This window comes from Bos indicus, chromosome 14 (assembly GCF_029378745.1).
Source record: "Bos indicus isolate NIAB-ARS_2022 breed Sahiwal x Tharparkar chromosome 14, NIAB-ARS_B.indTharparkar_mat_pri_1.0, whole genome shotgun sequence".
Taxonomy (NCBI): domain Eukaryota; kingdom Metazoa; phylum Chordata; class Mammalia; order Artiodactyla; family Bovidae; genus Bos; species Bos indicus.
The window spans coordinates 64,679,269-64,692,158 of NC_091773.1; the positions used below are offsets into that span (position 1 = coordinate 64,679,269).

Sequence of the window (12,890 nt, forward strand, 5' to 3'; positions counted from 1 at the left end):
TTTTACTTGAGAAGGGGTAACAAATAACATATTTCATCTTATTTATAAGCTTTACCCCTATTCTCTTTTTTAAAAGAAATTTAAAATATATCTAAAGATATAAAAGTAATATAATTATAACCCCCATGTTTCCCCAGGTCAATATAAACACTGTTAACATATTTTACATTAGTTTTTCATTTTTCCTTTGTAAGTGAAATAGTGCAGAACACTGTACCTCTTAACCCCAGTCCTGAGTTCTTTTTTATTTTTAATGCATGATTTTATTTATTTACTTATTTGGCCGTGCTGGGTCTTCGCTGCTACATGGACTTCCCTCTAGTCATGGTGCGGTGGCTCTCTCATTGTGGCTCCCAGGTTCTAGAGCACAGGCTCAGTAGTTGTGGCGCACGGGCTCCCTTGCTCCGCAGTATGTCAGACCTTCCTGGATCAGGAATCAAACCCATGTCACCTGCACGGCAGGTGGATTCTTTACCACTGAGCCACCAGGAAAGCCCCCAACCCTGAGTTCTATTACCCTCCCCACTTCCAAGAGCAACCATTAAGTTTTGGATATGTTCTCAACAACTCCTTTTTTTTTTTTTTTTTCAGTGAATCAGAAGTAGATTTTTTATTTGGAATTCCCTTGCTTTTTTTTTTTTATTTTTTATTTATTTATTTTTTTTAATAGAAAATTATTTAATTAGTATACATGTGTTCCCCATCCTGAACCCTCCTCCCTCCTCCCTCCCCACACCATCTCTCTGGGTCGTCCCAGTGCACCAGCCCCAAGCATCCAGCATCGTGCATTGAACCTGGACTGGCATCTCGTTTCATACGTGACGTTTCACATGTTTCAATGCCATTCTCCCAAATCTTCCCACCCTCTCCCTCTCCCACAGAGTCCATAAGACTATTCTATACATCAATGTCTCTTTTGCTGTCTCGTATACAGGGTTATCGTTACCATCTTTCTAAATTCCATATATATGCGTTAGTATACTGTATTGGTGTTTGTCCTTCTGGCTTACTTCACTCTGTATAATAGGCTCCAGTTTCATCCACCTCATTAGAACTGATTCAAATGTATTCTTTTTAATGGCTGAGTAATATTCCATTGTGTATATGTACCACAGCTTTCTTATCCATTCATCTGCTGATGGACATCTAGGTTGCTTCCATGTCCTGGCTATTATAAACAGTGCTGCAATGAACACTGGGGTACACGTGTCTCTTTCCCTTCTGGTTTCCTCAGTGTGTATGCCCAGCAGTGGGATTGCTGGATCATAAGGCAGTTCTATTTCCAGTTTTTTAAGGAATCTCCACACTGTTCTCCATAGTGGCTGTACTAGTTTGCATTCCCACCAACAGTGTAAGAGGGTTCCCTTTTCTCCACACCCTCTCCAGCATTTATTATTTGTAGACTTTTGGATCGCAGCCATTCTGACTGGTGTGAAATGGTACCTCATAGTGGTTTTGATTTGCATTTCTCTGATAATGAGTGATGTTGAGCATCTTTTCATGTGTTAGCCATCTGTATGTCTTCTTTGGAGAAATGTCTATTTAGATCTTTGGCCCATTTTTTGATTGGGTCATTTATTTTTCTGGAGTTGAGCTGTAGGAGTTGCTTGTATATATTGAGATTAGTTGTTTGTCAGTTGCTTCATTTGCTATTATTTTCTCCCATTCTGAAGGCTGTCTTTTCACCTTGCTAATAGTTTCCTTTGATGTGCAGAAGCTTTTAAGTTTAATTAGGTCCCATTTGTTTATTTTTACTTTTATTTCCAATATTCTGGGAGGTGGATCATAGAGGATCCTGCTGTGATGTATGTCAGAGAGTGTTTTGCCTATGTTCTCCTCTAGGAGTTTTATAGTTTCTGGTCTTACGTTGAGATCTTTAATCCATTTTGAGTTTATTTTTGTATATGGTGTTAGAAAGTGTTCTAGTTTCATTCTTTTACAAGTGGTTGACCAGATTTCCCAGCACCACTTGTTAAAGAGATTGTCTTTAATCCATTGTATATTCTTGCCTCCTTTGTCAAAGATAAGGTGTCCATATGTGCGTGGATTTACCTCTGGGCTTTCTATTTTGTTCCACTGATCTATATTTCTGTCTTTGTGCCAGTACCATACTGTCTTGATAACTGTGGCTTTGTAGTAGAGCCTGAAGTCAGGTAGGTTGATTCCTCCAGTTCCATTTTTCTTTCTCAAGATCGCTTTGGCTATTCGAGGTTTTTTGTATTTCCATACAAATTGTGAAATTATTTGTTCTAGCTCTGTGAAGAATACTGTTGGTAGCTTGATAGGGATTGCATTGAATCTATAAATTGCTTTGGGTAGTATACTCATTTTCACTATATTGATTCTTCCAATCCATGAACATGGTATATTTGTCCATCTATTAGTGTCCTCTTTGATTTCTTTCACCAGTGTTTTATAGTTTTCTATATATAAGTCTTTAGTTTCTTTAGGTAGATATATTCCTAAGTATTTTATTCTTTTCGTTGCAATGGTGAATGGAATTGTTTCCTTAATTTCTCTTTCTGTTTTCTCATTATTAGTGTATAGGAATGCAAGGGATTTCTGTGTGTTGATTTTATATCCTGCAACTTTACTATAATCATTGATTAGTGCTAGTAATTTTCTGGTGGAGTCTTTAGGGTTTTCTATGTAGAGGATCATGTCATCTGCAAATAGTGAGAGTTTTACTTCTTCTTTTCCAATTTGGATTCCTTTGATTTCTTTTTCTGCTCTGATTGCTGTGGCCAAAACTTCCAAAACTATGTTGAATAGTAATGGTGAAAGTGGGCACCCTTGTCGTGTTCCTCACTTTAGAGGAAATGCTTTCAATTTTTCACCATTGAGGATAATGTTTGCTGTGGGTTTGTCATATATAGCTTTTATTATGTTGAGGTATGTTCCTTCTATTCCTGCTTTCTGGAGAGTTTTTATCATAAATGGGTGTTGAATTTTGTCAAAGGCTTTCTCTGCATCTATTGAGATAAACAACTCCTTTTTAAGATAATGTTTTATATGGGTATATGGATTCATAAATGATACAGAGGACTATTTTGTATGTACTTTAACTTACATAAATAGTGCCATATTTATTAGTCTGCTCAGGCTACCATACCAAAATATTACAGACTAGATGGCTTAAACAACAGAAATTAACTTTCTCATAGTTCAGGAGACTACAAGTCCCAGCTCAAGGTGCCAGCTAATAAGACTCTTGGTGAGACCTCTCCTGCATGCACAAGGCCCCCTTCTTGTTGTGTCCTCACAAGTTGGGGAGAGAAAGAAGCTCTCATACTTTCTCTTCTCGTAAAGCCACAATTCCTTTGGATTATGACCCTACCCTTATGACCTCATTTAACCCTACTGCTGCTGCTGCTAAGTTGCTTGAGTTGTGTCTGACTCTGTGTGACCCCATAGACGGCAGCCCACTAGGCTCCCCCGTCCCTGGGATTCTCCAGGCAAGAACACTAGAGTGGGTTGCCATTTCCTTCTCCCATTTAACCCTAAATACCTCTTAAAGGACACCTTTATTTGGTGTTAGCTCTAGAAGATCTTGTAGATCTTCACAGAATCGGTCAATGTCAGCTTCTTCGGCATCAGTGGTTGGGGCACAGACTTGGATTACTGTGATGTTGAATGGTTTGCCTTGGAAATGAACCAAGATCATTTTGTCATTTTTGAGGTTGCACCCAAGTACTGTATTTCGGACTCTTTTGTTGACTATGAGGGCTACTCCATTTCTTCTAAGGGATTCTTGCCCACAGTAGTAGGTATAATGGTCATCTGAATTAAAGTCTCCCATTCTCATCCATTTTAGTTCACTGATTCCCAAAATATCGATGTTCAGTCTTGCATCTCCTGCTTGATCACATCCAATTTGCCTTGATTCATGGACCTAACATTCCAGGTTCCTATGCAATATCGTTCTTTATAGCATCGGACTTTACTTTCACCACCAAACACATCCACAACTCAGCATCTTTTCCACTTTGGCCCAACCTCTTCATTCTTTCTGGAGCTATTAGTAATTGCCCTCTGCTCTTCCCAAGTAGCATATTGGACACCTTCTGCCCTTGAGGATGCTCATCTTCTGGTGTCATATCTTTTTGCCTTTTCAAACTGTTTATGAAGTTCTTACAGCAAGAATACTGGAGTGTATTGCTGTTTCCTCCTCCAGTGGGCCACGTTTTGTCAGAACTCTTCATTATGACTGGTCTGTCTTGGGTGACCCTGCATGGCCTCACTGATAGCTTCACTGAGTTATGCAAGCCCCTTCATCACAACAAGACTATGATCTATGAAGGGGGAAGAGAGGAGCCAAAGACAGAGAAGCTCTATACAGCCAGAAAAAAACAAGACCTGGTGCTGATGTGACTCAGATCATCAGCTCCTTATTTATTGCAAATTTCAGACTTAAATTGAAGAAAGTACGGAAAAACCAATAGGCCATTCAAAGTGAAAGTGAAAGTTGCTCAGTCGTGTCTGACTCTTTGTGACCCCATGGACTGAGGCCTGCTAGGCTCCTCTGTCCATAGAATTCTCTAAGGCAGAATACTGGAGTGGGTAACCATTCTCTTCTCCAGGTGATCTTCCCAACCTAGGGATTAAACCTGGGGTTCTTACCAACACAGGGATTGAAACCAGATCTCCCTTATCTGAGCCACCAGGGAAGCCCCAGTAGGCCATTCAGGTATGACCTGAATCAAATCCCTTATGATTATACAGTGGAGGTGACAAATAGATTCAAGAGATTAGATCTGGTAGACAGAGTGCCTGAAGAACTATGGACAGAGTTGGTAACACTGTACAGGAGGCAGTGACCAAAACCATCCCAAAGAAAGCGAAATGCAGGAAGACAAAGTGGTTATCTCAGGAGGCTTTACAAATAGCTGAGGAAAGAAGAGAAGCGAAAAGCAAGGGAGAAAGGGAAAAATAGATCCAAATGAATGCAGAGTTTTAGAGAATAAAGAGCAAGGAGAGACAAGAAAGCCTTCTTAAAGGACCAATGCAAAGAAAGAGAAAACAATAGAATGGGAAAGACTAGAGATCTCTTCAAGAAAATTAGAGATATCAAAGGAGTATTTCATGCAAATATGGGCACAATAAAGGATAGCAATGGTGAGGACCTAAGAGGAGCAGAAGAGATTAAGAAGAGGTGGCAAGAATACACAGAAGAACTATGTAAAAAAGGTCTTAATGACCCAGATAACCACGATGGTGTGATCACTCACCCAGAGCCAGACGTCCTAGAGTGTGAAGGCAAGTGGACCTTAGGAAGCATTACTACGAACAAAGCTAGTGGAAGTGATGGGATTCTAGCTGAGCTATTTAAAATCCTAAAAGGTTATGCTGTTAAAGTGCTGCACTCAATATGTCAGCAAATTTGGAAACCTCAGCAGTGGCCACAGGACTGGAAAGGTCAATTTTCATTCCAATCCCAAAGAAAGGCAATGCCAAAGAATGTTCAAACTACCATACATTTGCACTTATTTTGCATGCTAGTAAGGTTATGCTCAAATCCTTCAAACTAGGCTTCAACAGTATTTGAACCTAGAACTTCCAGAGGTATAAGCTGGGTTTAGAAAGGCAGGGGTACCAGAAATCAAATTGCCAACATCCAGTGGATCATAGAGAAGCAAGGGAATTCCAGAAAAATATCTACTTTGTGTCACTGACTATGAGGAAGCCTATGTGGACCACAACAAACTGGAAAATTCTTAAAGAGATGGGAATACCAGACTACCTTACCTGTCTCCTGAGAAACCTGTTTTCAGCAACAGTTAGAACCAGACATGGAACAACAGACTGGTTCCAGATTGGGAAAGGAGTATGACAACGCTGTATAGTGTCACCCTGTTTATTTAATTTATATGCAGAATGAAAAGTCTAGTTGCTCAGTTGTGTCTGACTCTACTACCCTATGGACTATATTGCCTGCCATGCTCCTTCATCACAGGATTTTCCAGGCAAGAATACTGGAGTGGGTTGCCATTTCCTTCTCCAAATATGCAGAATACATCCTGCAAAATGCCAGGCTGAATGGATCACAAGCTGGAATCAAGATTGCCAGGAAAAATATCAACAGCCTCAGATACCCAAATGATACCACTTTAATGGCAGAAAGTGAAGAGGAACTAAAGAGCCTCTTGATGAGAGTGAAAGAGGAGAGTGAAAAAACTGGCTTGAAACTCAACATTCAAAAAACTAGATCATGGCATCTGGTCCCATCACTTAATGGCAAATAGAAGGGGAAAAAGTAGAAGCAGTGACAGATTTTCTTGGGTTCCAAAGTAACTAAGGACAGTGACTGCAGTCGTGAAATTAAAAGATGCTTGCTCCTTGGAAGAAAAGCTACAACAAACCTAAACAGCATATTAAAAAGCAGACATTACTTGCCAACAAATGCCCAGATAGTCAAAACTATGGTTTTTCCAGTAGTCATGTACACGTGTGAGAGTTGGTCCATAAAGAAGGCTGAGTGCCAAAGAATTGATGCTTTCAAATTATGATGCTACAGAAGACTCTCGAGAGTCCCCTGGGCTGCAAGAAGATCAAATCAGTTAATCCTAAAGGAAATCAACCCTGAATATTTATTGGAAGGATTGATGCTGAGGCTGAAGCTCCAGTACTTTGGCCACCTGATGCAAAGAGCTGATTCAATGGAAAAGACCCTGATGATGCTAGGAAAGATTGAAGGCAAAAGGAAAAGGGGGCTGCAGAAGACAAGATGGTTAGATAGGATTACTGATTCAACAGACATGAATTTGAATGAACTCCAGGAGATAGTGGAGGACAGAGGAGCCTGGCAAGCTGCAGTCCATGGGGTCACAAAGAGTCAGACCTGACTTAGGAAATCAACAACAGCCACCTCTTAAAGACCCTATCTCATGATACAGTCACAGTGAAAGTTAGGACATCAACATACGGATTTGGGAGAGACATAGTTCATTCTATAGCACATATTGTACTTTCTACATCTTGCATTTTAAGTTTAGTGTTGTTTTTAATTCTACCCACACTGCTCTACTTAGATAGATCTCATTTATTCAGCTTAATTGCTGCATTCCCATCATATGCATAAATATACTATTTTATTGAACTATTTCTTTATTGTATTTTTTCAATTTATACGTTTATAAATAGCACTGCAAACAACATTGCTGTAAATGCCTCCGTATTCACGTGATTAAAATGTTTTTGGAATGGTTAAGTAATAGAGTATGAGTGTGTGTCAGTCTATGTTCCTATTTCTCCTCATCTGGTATGTTCAGACTTTCAAATTTTTGTCCATCTGTTGATGACAAATGGTATGTCATCATACTAACGCATTCATTTCTATCCACCTAATTATTAGTAAGGGCTTCCCAGGTGGCTCAGTGGTAAAGAATCGGCCTGCCAATACCGGAGCCACTGGAGACTCGGGTTGGATCCCTGGGTCAGGAAGATCCCCTGAAGGAAAAAATGGCAACCCTCTCCAGGATTCTTGCTGGGATAATCCCATGGATAGAGGAACCTGGTGGGCTACAGTCCATGGGGTCATAAAGAGTTGGACATGACTGAGCGGCTGAGCATGCATGTAATTATTAATAAGATGGAACAATTTTTCACATGTTAACTATTGAGATATTGTATCAGGATTGTAGTAAGCCTATAATTCAATTTGAGAATTTATGTCATAAATTAGAAAACATTTTGTTTTCTAATCCATGAACACAGTTTATTTCTGTTTAGTTCTTCTTTAATTTCTTTCATCAATGATTTTGCATTTTTTGTGACATCTTGAATATATTTTGTGAAATTTATTCCAAAGTATTTCATATTCAAGATAATGTTATTGGTATTTTTTTAAATTTCAAATTCTAATTTTTTTAGAAAAAATTTTTATCTTGAGATAATTAACATTCATGCTACTGCTGCTAAGTCGCTTCAGTCATGTCCGACTCTGTACGACCCCATAGATGGCAGCACATCAGGCTCCACTGTCCCTGGGATTCTCCAGCCAAGAACACTGGAGCGGGTTGCCATTTCCTTCTCCAATGCATGAAAGTGAAAAGTGAAAGTGAAGTCACTCAGTCGTGTCCGACTCTTAGCGACCCCATGGACTGAAGCCTACCAGGCTCCTCCGTCCGTGGGATTTTCCAGGCAAGAGTACTGGAGTGGGTTGCCATTTCCTTCTCCAATGCATGAAAGTGAAAAGTGAAGTCTCTCAGTCGTGTGTGACTCTTGCGACCCCATGGACTGCAGCCCACCAGGCTCCTCCATCTATGGGATTCTCCAGGCAATAGTACTGGAGTGGGGTGCCATTGCCTTCTCCAATTAGGAAATAGCAAAAATAGTAGAGAGGTCTCATGTACCTTTCCCCCAGTTTCCCCCAGTGGCTACACCTTGCTATTACAATAGTAAAATCAGGAAACTAATATTGATACAAGGTGTGTGTATAGTTTATGCCATTTTGTCACATGTGTATATTCGAGTAACCAACACTCTATCCAAGATGCACCACAAAGATGTTCCTTGTGACTGTAAGTCATCTCCAACCAATTATCCTAATATTTTAGCCATGAATCTTTCCCCCATTTATATAATTTTGTCATTTTTGAGAATGTTTTATAAATGGAATCATACAATATGTGACTTCCTGAGACTGGCATTTCTCACCCAGCATAAATACCCTGGAGATGAGTCCACACTGTCATGTGTATCTGCAGTTCATCCTCTCTGTTGTTTAGCAGTGTTCTGTTGGGAGAAGGCAGTGGCACACCACTCTAGCCTCTTGCCTGGAGAATCCCAGGGACGGGGGAGCCTGAGGGGCTGCCGTCTGTGGGGTCGCACAGAGTCGGACACGACTGAGCGACTCAGCAGCAGCAGTGTTCTGAAGTACATTGTACCACAGTGCAGCCATTCACTCATTAAAGGACATTTGGTTAGTTCCTGTTTGGGGCTGTTACAATAAAATGTTATGTAGTCACTCCCACCGCTGTCTCCTCCTCCTCCTCCTCCTTCTTATTTGAATGCTTTTATTTTATAACAGCTTTATTGAAATTTAATTCTCATACCATAAAATTTACACTGTTAAAGTGCACAATTTTATGGTTTTAGTATATTTGCAGAGCTGTGTGACTATCACCACTACCTAACTGTAGAACATTTTCATCACCCCAAAAAGAAACTGTATACCCATTAGCAATCACTCCCCTTTCCTTCTTCCTTCCTAGCCTCCGGAAACCACTAATCTATTTTCTCTATCTGGACATTTCATATAAAAGAAATAATACTGTATGTGGTTCTTACGCCTGGCTCCTTTCACTTAACATGGTATTCTCAAGGTTCATCTATTTGTAGCACGTGTCAGTACTTTATTCTTCTCATGACTAACTGGTATTACACTGTATGGTTGAAATGCATTTTGCTTATCCGTTCACCAGCTGATGTATTGGGTTGTTTCCACTTTTGGGCTTTATTAATAATGCTGCTGTGAACATTCTTATGCAACCTTATATATATAGACATGATTTAATTTTTCTTGGGACCTAGAAGTTGAATTATTGGCTCCTTTTGAGGAATTGCCAAACTTCTCTAAAGCTATAGTATCATCTTGGTATTTTGATTTTCACGTGGTATCTTTTTCCATCTGCTTACATTACTACCTATATCATTATATTTGAATTAAGTTTCCTATAGACAGCATATAGTTGGGTCATGGTAGTGTTTGGTTTTTAATCTACTTTACCAATCTCTTTCTTTTAATTGGTGTATTTAGTCTATGCATCTTTAATATAATTATTGATATGTTAGTTTTTAAATGTCATTGTACTTTCTGTTTTGCTTATTCCCTCTCTTCTTTTTTCTATTTCCTTGTCTTACACTCCTGTGTATGACTTGAACATCTCTTAGAATTTCATTTTGGTGTCTCTCTGTTTAGATGTTTCAGCAGTTACTTAGATATCACCTTATACAAGCATAACTTCTCAATTTATTGGTGTTGACATTTTACCAGTTTGGGTCTCAAAACTACCTCCCTTTAAGTCTCTTTCCCCTCACCTGTTTACAATTATCTTAAATACTTCTCAACATATATTGAGAATCCCATCAGACAGTTTTATAATTTTTGCTTCAACTGTTAAACATAAATCAGGAAACTCAAAGTGAAAAGTCTATTGTATTAACCCTTACTTTTGCTCTATTTTTACTCTTTTCTGATGTTCCAAGATTTGTTTTGTTCTTTCTTTTTCCTTTATGTAAGCTGTTATTTCTCACTGCTTTCAAGATTCTTTTCTTTGTGTTTAGTTTTCAGAATTTTGAATATGATATGTCTTATGCAGATTTCTTTGGGTTGTTTCTGTTTGAGGATTGCTCAAGTTCTTGATTCTGTATATTTATATCTTTTGCCAAGTTTGGAAGAGGGGGATTTATATTAATGCTACATATATTTGTGTATATGGGTCACAAAGAGTCAGACACTCAGTTCAGCGACTGAACTGAACTGAACTGATACACTTTCTTTATGATCCATATTCATGATACCTTGGGTACTTCATTTCTGAGAGATTTTTGGTTTTTTCAATCTTTTTTAAGTTCAGTAAACAGTCATTTTACATTTTCCTTTTAAAATGTTTTGGTCTGTTTCTGTTCTGAGTTTCTGCATTTAGGATTTGGAGTTTTATGTCATATATGCAAATGTTTGTATAGGAATATTTTATCTATTTTGGGCTCCTATGTTAGAGTTTTATGATTCATGATTGGATTTCTTGGAGAGTACTGTTATCAACTAAAATATTGGACTTCTCACTTTGTTTTATTCTTGCAATGGTTTTATGGGATATCACCTGTTATTTTCTGCTCATTTTGAAATGTCTTATATTTTTCTCAACCACCAATAATAGGGAGTAGTTAGAATTCTAATACACTATGGATGAGAGTATAGATTGAACTTTAGAAAACAATTTTACTTTATCTGGTAAATTAAAAGATGCACTTAGCCTTCAATTTATCCAATCTACTTGTAAATACATATATCCTAGAGTAATTTATGGACACAGATATCAGGTCATATGCACATGGTTTATAGCACCCATGTTTTCAAAAGCAAAAAATCAGAAGCTATCCAAATATCAACAGGAGATTGTTAAAAATAAATTCATGTAGTAGAACACTGCTGTGATGGAAAACAAATAAACTATACTACAATAATAAACATAGACATACATCAGGAATATACTGCTGACTGGAAAAGTTGCAAAAATATAACCAGTCAACTCTGCTTATATAAAGTTAAAATTCACATAAAACGAATCAATACAAATGCGATAAAATATAAAAAAAAGGAATGATAAACACAAAGTTCAGTACAGTGGTTACCTTTGTAGGTTGGGTGGAGACAGATGATGTGATTGGGCAGGCGACACAAAAGGGAGCAGAGGCGCTGGTAACGTGGTGTCTCTTAAGCTTTGGTGGTATTGTTATTATTCATATCCTATTGTTAGAATATTTTAATAAGTATTCAATATATAACAACATTTTTATATAAATGATACTGCAAAAAGTTACCAGATTTTCAAAAGCTTCTCTTTGGTTGATGTTTTCTATCAGGAGGTTGAGGGTATTTCCAGGATAGAATGGGAATCGGGAAAGGCCTAAGAGCAAGAAAATAGGAAGAGGTGTCTGTAAAATCTTGCTTCCACTGAATCAGTTCTTCACAATATGACTTTACGTATTTTTGTTGATGTATTAAAAGTTCTTTAATCATAGGGCAAATATTCACTCATATACAGCTTATGAGCGACTTGTATCTTCTTCCCAGGTGGCGCTGGTGGTCAAGAATCCACCTGCTGATGCAGGGGACTCAAGAGACATGGGTCCAATCCCTGTGTTGGGAAGATCTCCTGGAAGAGGAAATGGCAACCCACTCGAGGATTCTTGCCTGGAAAATCCCATGGACAGAGGAGCCTGGTGGGCTACAGTCCATGGGGTCACAAAGAGTCAGACACAACTGAATGACTGAGCACAGAGCTCATGTATGGAAATGAAATGTTATTACACTTAAATATAATTAGTTTTGGATTATTTATTTTAAAAATTTCTGCAGTTATTTCCCTTCCAGTGGTTTGGGTAATAAGTGATAGATCATATAATACAAAAGCTGATTTCTCCCTCAAACCAACTATGCATCTGGCCCAATCTATATAATCTGACAAGAAACAGAGTTCACTAAATAAAAACCCTCATATTTACCTTCTTCAGACCCTTGAGGCAAGTACGTGTCTGACTGAACCACATGAATGTGATACTAATTTGGTAGGCTCAGAAAGAAAATATATGGAAGGGTTCATTTAGGGAGGAAAAAATAGAATGTTGTCTAACTTAAGTACAATTGGAGCTTTTTTCTGATTACGTCTGTGGCATGTGAATAACTTCACCAATCAGATGAGTCCTATGTGAGCCTGCTGCATTTTTTACTAATGTGGCCTAAATAGTCTCTCAAAAAGAGCTCCCTATCCTAATCCCTTTCTTCCTTCTTTCACCAGACTTTTATTGATTATCTACTACATAGAATTTTATTGATGATCTATTTATCCCTTTTATATATGCTAGGAACATAAATATAAAATTTACATATAGTGTAAGGATAGAAAGACACACACATATACTTAACTGAAAAGAATATAAACAAAAAACTGAAATCCCAGAAATTTAGTAATTAATTATTTGTGGGGGGAAAGTAAAGGATCTCAAAGAAAAGGTTAATTTGAGTTGGTTTTAAATAGTAAACTCTATTCAGGTCTCCCGCATTGCAGGCAGATTCTTTACCAGCTGAGCCACAAGGGAAGGCCAATAATACTGGAGTGGGTAGCCTATCCCTTCTCCAGCAGATCTTCCCAACCCAGGAATCAAAC

The 12,890-nt window shown here is 38.3% G+C and overlaps 1 protein-coding gene and 1 long non-coding RNA gene across 5 annotated transcripts in view; one reads left to right on the forward strand and one right to left on the reverse strand.

Moving 5' to 3' along the window:
- Nucleotides 1-12,890, forward strand: part of RGS22 (regulator of G protein signaling 22) — a 143,300-nt gene that overhangs the window by 120,736 nt on the left and 9,674 nt on the right. The gene's annotated exons all lie outside the window — the stretch shown is intronic.
- The window catches only part of LOC139187013 (uncharacterized), a 64,109-nt gene continuing 60,644 nt past the window's right edge, over nucleotides 9,426-12,890 (reverse strand). Inside the window, exons 2-3 of the long non-coding RNA XR_011570720.1 lie at nucleotides 11,545-11,630; nucleotides 9,426-11,470 (exon numbers count right to left, since the gene is read on the reverse strand). This is a non-coding gene — a long non-coding RNA (uncharacterized lncRNA). The remainder of the gene's footprint in view (nucleotides 11,471-11,544; nucleotides 11,631-12,890) is intronic.